Source organism: Pinus tabuliformis, chromosome J (genome assembly GCF_031772625.1).
Source record: "Pinus tabuliformis cultivar Carrire ecotype Pingquan chromosome J, CPIR1, whole genome shotgun sequence".
Lineage (NCBI taxonomy): Eukaryota > Viridiplantae > Streptophyta > Pinopsida > Pinales > Pinaceae > Pinus > Pinus tabuliformis.
The window spans coordinates 1,124,385,469-1,124,393,116 of NC_142295.1; positions in this window are offsets into that span (position 1 = coordinate 1,124,385,469).

Sequence of the window (7,648 nt, forward strand, 5' to 3'; positions counted from 1 at the left end):
AGAGAGAAATATTTAATTTTCTTGTGCATTAGGGCTATGAAATTATAAAATTGGAATAATGTCTTTGAAGGTATTTTTTGGAAGATTTGTTTTCTGCATTTTTGAATTGAAACCTTTTCCTTTTCTCTAGCTATATCTTCATAAAATTGAAAAGGGTTCTCTCATATTAGCTGCATTTTCAAAATTCAGGTGAATTTTTTGCTTTTCCAATCAAACAAAATCCTTAATCAAAGAGAAATATATAGAATTTACTAATGAATCTAAGGAGAATTTGAAATAGTAAAAACATCTAGTTGGTCTAGGTTAGAAGATGTGTTTCGACATCTCTAAACATAGGAGTTGTTGTTAATCATCTGCGTTACATAATGGGGATGGTCGATTTTCCACGTACTTTGAAGTATATATGATCTTTCGTCCACCTACCTTTCCATGTGTGACGAGTATATATGAATGCTCCCATCATACAATTATGGATTAGACAAGACTAGCATATGTTGAAGAATGTATCTAGTGTTAGTTTTCATAATTTTATTTGAGGCATGATGTAATGTATTTATCAAAAGAAAGAAAATAAATTTTATGGAAAAAAGAAATTGACTGATTAAAGCGTGGTTTTCATGCTTGTATCAATGGTGTTAGTTTTCATGCTTGAGTTCTCTAGAGATTATATATTGGTCAAAGTCTAAGTCAATATATTATAGACCCTTCTTGGGCTATTTAAGCCAATAAAGAATTATTAAGTTTGTTCATGTAAAACCCTTTGTCTATCAAGTTGGCCTCTAACACATTAAAGACATGAAGTAGGCTTCAAGAATATAATTTTAGCCTCAAAAGAGCAAACTCCAACCACTATATATAGCAAATGAAGTCGACCTATTTAGCATCACTTTGATATGGAACTTCTTCTGCAATTTAGCATTTCAAGAAAGGGATGAAAAGTCTAAAGAAATAGAAGACAAGGTCAAGTCGATGAGTGAGAAGAAATTTTAGCAAAAGAATATTAGTTTCTACCACACATGTAAATGATCAATGACTAAGGTGTAGGAGCCAAAGTTCCAAAAAATACTTTAGATATTACAGGACCAAAATTGTAGGCTAAGATTTAGGATTACTAAGAGGACCTAGATGTTGGAGAGTATATATTGAATATGGAAAGTTGAATACAATTTAACTTGGTTATAGAAGGCTGACTTGGTGGAGTAAAGGAGGTCATTTGTATTGGTCTTAATTCCTGGTTGTCTCAATTTGATCTGAATCTACTAGTGGAATAGTTTGACTGGGTTTTCCCCTTCATAGGGATTTTACCCTAGCTAAGTGCTTAAATCTGATGTTAATTGTGTATAATATTCATGCTTTTGGAATTTATTTGATGATGAGAACACTAATATAATCAACATAAGACAAATATAATATCACAAGTAAATATCAAGTGAGAGAAAATAAGAATAAATATTGCCCTAATGGATTTCTCACATGGTATCATAGTTAAATTCACTAATGTAAAGTCAAATATAAGATATCTATTGGTTGGAAAAACAAGAGTCTCATGTCTGGATCTCAACTCTGAGCTACTTAGGAAGAAGATCAAATTAACATACCTCAATTCTGAACTTGATAAGGTCACAAGCCTGAGCAAAAATAAAGGAATATATAAAAGTAATCTATCATGAACGAGTCCCTTGATGAATGGATCAAACTCTAAAACATAGATATTATAATCTGGAATCTCTCTAGAAGTCCAAAATTCTGTAATCTCAGTAATCCTAAATTTATCTTTGTGGGTAATCACATCAAGAAATAATGTATCATTTGAGGACTATACAACTAGTAAGAAAGGGACATAAGCCAAGTTGTTTAGAAGCATTGATGGCCTGTTGTTATATAAGGAGACTCCATTATAGGAATAATGGGTTAGTCTCACTCATAAGTTCTAAGCATAAGTATATTTTAAAGACCTGAACTGTAACCTCCATTACTCACAAAAGGAGCTGAAAGACCAGTGAGTCATTTTGATTGAGCGATCTATGATATGGAAACATATTCCATAAACCTTCCTTGCTTTGAACCATTACCATTAGTCTAAAGAAATCATCTTAGCTAGGTTGAATGATGTTATGCTCTGACATTTATTGAATCAAATGCAATATCACTCTTTTGTGCATATGGGTTCCTATAAGGCCCGATGTTAGGCGATGCACTTTCTAGTTGCAAATGAATAACATGGTCATGATTTCAATCATGTGGAAGACCCTTAGGGGTATCTTCAAATTATTTTTAATACTTGTCAATAACCTTTTAGAAATCCACTCCAACAGAGTGTCTAGATGTTTTAATATCTAATGATCGAATTGTGTCATTACAAGATGATGTCTTTTTCTAAGTAATATTGTCATGATGTTATAACTTATCACTTTAGAGGGTTTTATCTTGGATTCCTCTAATTCAATTTTCCTTTATTTCTAAGGAAAGTCTCATGAAAACTTCTTAAAAGTTAAGAGTCATTGTTCCCAATGATTATAACCAGTGGATCCCTAATACAACATCAAAACCAACTATTTAGATGGAAATCATGGGATTATCTATTAGACTATCCCCTGTAGTAGGCTTAAAACCATGTAACTTCCTTGAACAAACTACAATACCAAAATATGTTATGAAACCAGCTCACAAAAAGATAGAAAAGATAGATGAACGCCTTAGAATTCAGTCTCTTCAATGGGGCAAACTCCTTTAAATTACATAAATGAACAATTCTTTGATGATACAAATGAAAAGACCTCCTTTCTATATATAAGAGTCTAAGGGGTCATAATATAATCAGAGCCGACATAACAATAATAATGTAAGGGCACAATAATAACAATAGTGGGCTTCTATGGGGCACAATTGTAACAATATGGGGACTACATGGGTACAAGAATATAATAAGGGGGTTGTACTAATAACAATAAGGAGCTACACTAGTAGTATAGGGGCCTAACATGCCCCTCTCCTTCAAAAAGTGTTGTCCTCAATGCTTGAGTAGTTCTTGATGCTTTTGTATAAAATTCTTGTCCTCCCATGTGGAATCTTCAGCAGGTAATTTCATCCACTTAATGAGATACTCTAAAATTGATCGATTTCGTAGCTATTAGGTTCTTGCTTCTGTGACTGCTCCAGGTTCCAATATGATTTTTCCTTCCTCTTCAAGTTCTGGCAATATAGTTTGAATTGGGATCTTCTGTAACCTTTTATGAAATTTCAATCTAATGCTCAAAACACGAGTTATGACTATTTTCCCCAAGTCACCTGTTTGGAATGTAATTCGGGAGTCTGCAAAAAGGCCAACTTCCTTAGATCATATCTCTGCAAATATAGCGTGAAAATATTTGAAATTCAGACCCGAGGTTCATAACTATTTCGGCCCAAATGGGTTCTTTTTTAGCATCTAAAATGTCGCAGAAAAAAGTTATAGTGAAAATGCCACAATGACCTGTTTGGAGCAGCGAAACCCTAGAATTCAAAGCTCTGATACCAAATGTTATGAAACCAGCTCACAAAAAGATAGAAAAGATAGATGAACGCCTTAGAATTTAACCTCTTGGAGGGGGCAACCTCCTTTACATTACATAAATGAACAATTCTTTGATGATACAAATGAAAAGACCTCCTTTCTATATATAGGAGTCTAAGGGGTCATAATATAATCAGAGCCGACATAAAAATAATAATGTAAGGGCACAATAATAACAATAGTGGGCTTCTATGGGGCACAATGGTAACAATATGGGGAGTACATGGGTATAAGAATATAATAAGGGGGTTGTACTAATAACAATAAGGGGTTACACTAGTAGTATAGGGGCCTAACAAAATTTGTAATCACTGCATGATACTTTGGTGTGGGAAATATAAAACAATGAAGAAGTTTTTTTAGTTTGGAATTAATGAACTTATGGACACTACCAAAATCAATCAACATTGTTGCTATTTTACTTTCAATATATTCATTTATCTTAAGGGTTTTTCGAGTACTAATGTCAAGCAATGCAAAACAATCTATGGTTGGAGTACTCTCTTCTATCTCTTGATATTGTAATCGTCCCAATTATTGATGTTCTTATACTTCATAGTATATAAATTATAATAGTATGAATGTGTGACAACTCACATTCATGAATGTTGACGAAAACATGTTGACACTCATGGAAGACATCGAGAAAAAAATGAATTTTAAATAAAGAAATAAGGCATATGCAAGATTACACTATGAATAACAAGTTGGATAGCCCATGACATTTTAGTTATTAATGTGAACATTGTGAAGCATTGGGTACTTTGATCTAACATGTGCCTCAAGTTGCAAAATTCATATTGGAAAATATATTATTGCATCATGTACTAGAATAATTGCTACATTATAACATGACCATGATTGAATAAATTTGTAGTTTCATGTCTCAGAATTATAATACAATGGATTCCAAATATTGGATTAAATATATAGTGATCGTACTTCCAAATACGTATTAAGTAATATGTGATAAACTCTTTGAAACTATAACATACCATATCTTATATATTATGTTATTTACATACTTGATTCTCTTATTACACCAACACACTAACATCTTACAAATGTCCCAATTAATAGGAGTTTGACATTATAATTGTTGACATCATTACCTATTTCATATATTTAAAATTTTAATTTAGATTGTGGGATGCTTAATTTTTTTCTATTTTCTATTTTATTTTATTCTATATTAATTAAATTGTATTTAACCCAAAAGGAATAATGTGAATGAATAATTTGAATTGTGCAAAATTATTAAATAACATCTATCTAATTTTTAATTAGATAATTTTTGTCGTTTCTTTCCCATTAATAAATATTATTGTATTGCCAACTACTATAACATCAAAGCAAAACACAATACATCATGAATACCAAAGCAACAATGCGTCATCCATACCTAAGCAACAATGCATCATCCATACATAAATATATTTTCGGTATGTCATATGCAACAATACATCACCAATACCCAATCAGCAACAATACATCACCAATACCCAATCAACATTACATCATGAATATCAAAGCAACAATGCATCATCAATACCTAAGAATATATTTTTGTTGTCATATGCAATCACATTATACGCAACCCATCATTATATGACATTTATTTTTCCACACCCTCCTCCTACCTCTCCCTTTCCAAAACAGGGTGAACGCAAGCCGGAGATTTTTAATAAATAAAACATGGTGAACGCAGGCAGGAGATTTTTAATAAATAAAACCAAAAAGGCCAAAACAGTCAATCCACTGCAAAATTTGAGATCTAGAAATGAAGATATCAGTTAACACATGGATATTGGAGATGGGTTAATTTAGGAAGAGACAGACATAAAATTAGTTTTAATTTTGATTGGTTATATATATGCGCTAGTATAAAGTTTTATTTAATTAAATAAATTCGTAAATAGATGAATTTAATTTTTAAGTGGTGTTTATTTAGAAGAATTTCTTAGAATTTTAATTTATTTATTAATAATTATTAGATAGATAGTAAAATGTAGTTTTTATAAAATATTTTAAAATACTTTGGGGCAAGAAAGCTCTCTCTAATTCAATATCAAAAAAAGTTATAATATTATGTAATGCAAATATTTTTACTCAATCAAATTATATAAAAGGAAAAAAAAAATAATCAAATTAATAATTATAATTATAAATTAAAAGATTGTGAGGCACTTAAATTAATTAAAATCAAAATAAAATAAAATAAAATAAATTATTAATTGTATTATTAATTATTAATAATTAAACTAGATTAGATGTGTCTTAACTATGAGAGGAATCAAATCTTTAGAGGTGCAAACCTTTCCTGAAGTTTAAAAAGGAGGTTTGCACCGTGAGAGGTTTGATTCCTCTCGGTGCTTAATAGCTCTGGAGTTGAGATGAATCTAAATAGTTTTTAGTCGTAGTCACACATCATATGAAAATGAATTATGTTCTTTTAGCATTTAGTAAATTGGTAAGCCATAATATTGGCCCAGGCTATTGCAAGAAAGCCTATATATAAGTTTAGAATCTCCATGGTAAAGTAAGGATGAATCTCCATAGTTAAAGTCCTGTTACATGTTTTTTTAAATTTGTTTAACTTATAGATTAAGTCTTTTTATAATTAATAATAATATTTTAAAATAAATTTATGATTTGATTAATTTTTATGATTTTTATGATTTCTAAATTTTTTACAATATGAGAGTCCATGGGATTTTGAATTTCCAAAAAAAATTGGCAATATAAGATGTGTGATAATATAAGAGTTTATTTTACTAAGCATTTAAATTATATATTTGTATTAGTTAAAATAACTATATTTTTCAAATGAAATAAATTTCTATTTTATTTATTTAATAAATAAAATTATAATATTTTGTTTAAAATTATAATATTTTGTTAAATTATGGTACAATCTAAAATCTAAAATCAATATATTGGAGCTCACTAGCTTCACCCAACCTTTGAAACTTTGTCCTCCAAAGTATCCCCTTAAGCATAGGTTTACAATTTTTTTTTTTGTACTTTCTATTTCCATCAATAGTTCAACATTGCATACCTTTCCTCAACAAAAAGAAAAAGGTAATTACCCCTTACCAATCATTTGGTACTTGGTAACTGCCTCCACCACACCCAACGTGTGACAAGTAATTAATAGCTCATTTATGATCTCTACTTCCCATTCCCAAAGATAGCATCATGTATCTTAGGGAGGTTATGGATGAGTGATATCCACTATCATAATTGATCGTCATTCATATTATATGCCTAGGAGTTAATGAATTGATAATTAACAACCATCATTAACTTGAATCCTTTACCTCTTTCATCCATGTATAGCTTCTGTGCTAATTTCCATACTCTTTACTTTTATTAACAACATAATAACAATTACAAATTTGCATTTAACCTTTATCAATTTTATCACACTAATAAGCTCTTTCCAAATAATTCTTTTAAATTAAATCACAACCATACTTAACCTTATATACAAATTTACAACATAAACTCCAAGTGAAGGGATATCACAACCTTGTTGAAAATGTTAGGTGATGTTTGAACAACCTCTCCCCATACAGTATGTGGCACCTTTGATTCATTGTTCATAGCTTGGGCCATTTCCTAGATTGTCATGTTCATTCTTTCAACTACCCCACTTTTTTTATAAGATTTAGCTATTGAGAATTGTCTCTTGATCCCATGTTGTTCATAGAAATAATAAAACTCATAATATGTGTACTCTCCTCCTCTCTTTTATCTTAGGAACTTAATCTAGCATACATTTTTTTTTCAACTAGTGCTTTGAATATTTTGAATTTTTCAAAAGATTCATATTTATATTTCAACAAACTAAACCAACGCATTCAACAACATAAATATTATCATGGATACCTCTTTCTTATGGGCCCATGTATGTCTGTATACATCAATTCTAATGGAATTTCTATAGAGTGTTCCTTTTCTTTGAACTCAAGTCTTATTCGTTTTCCAAATTGACATGACTTGTAGACATTATTTTCAAGTTTGATGATCTTTTGCATGTCTTTGATAGCACCATTTCACCTAATTTAACCAACTACTAAAAAGTGAGGTTCC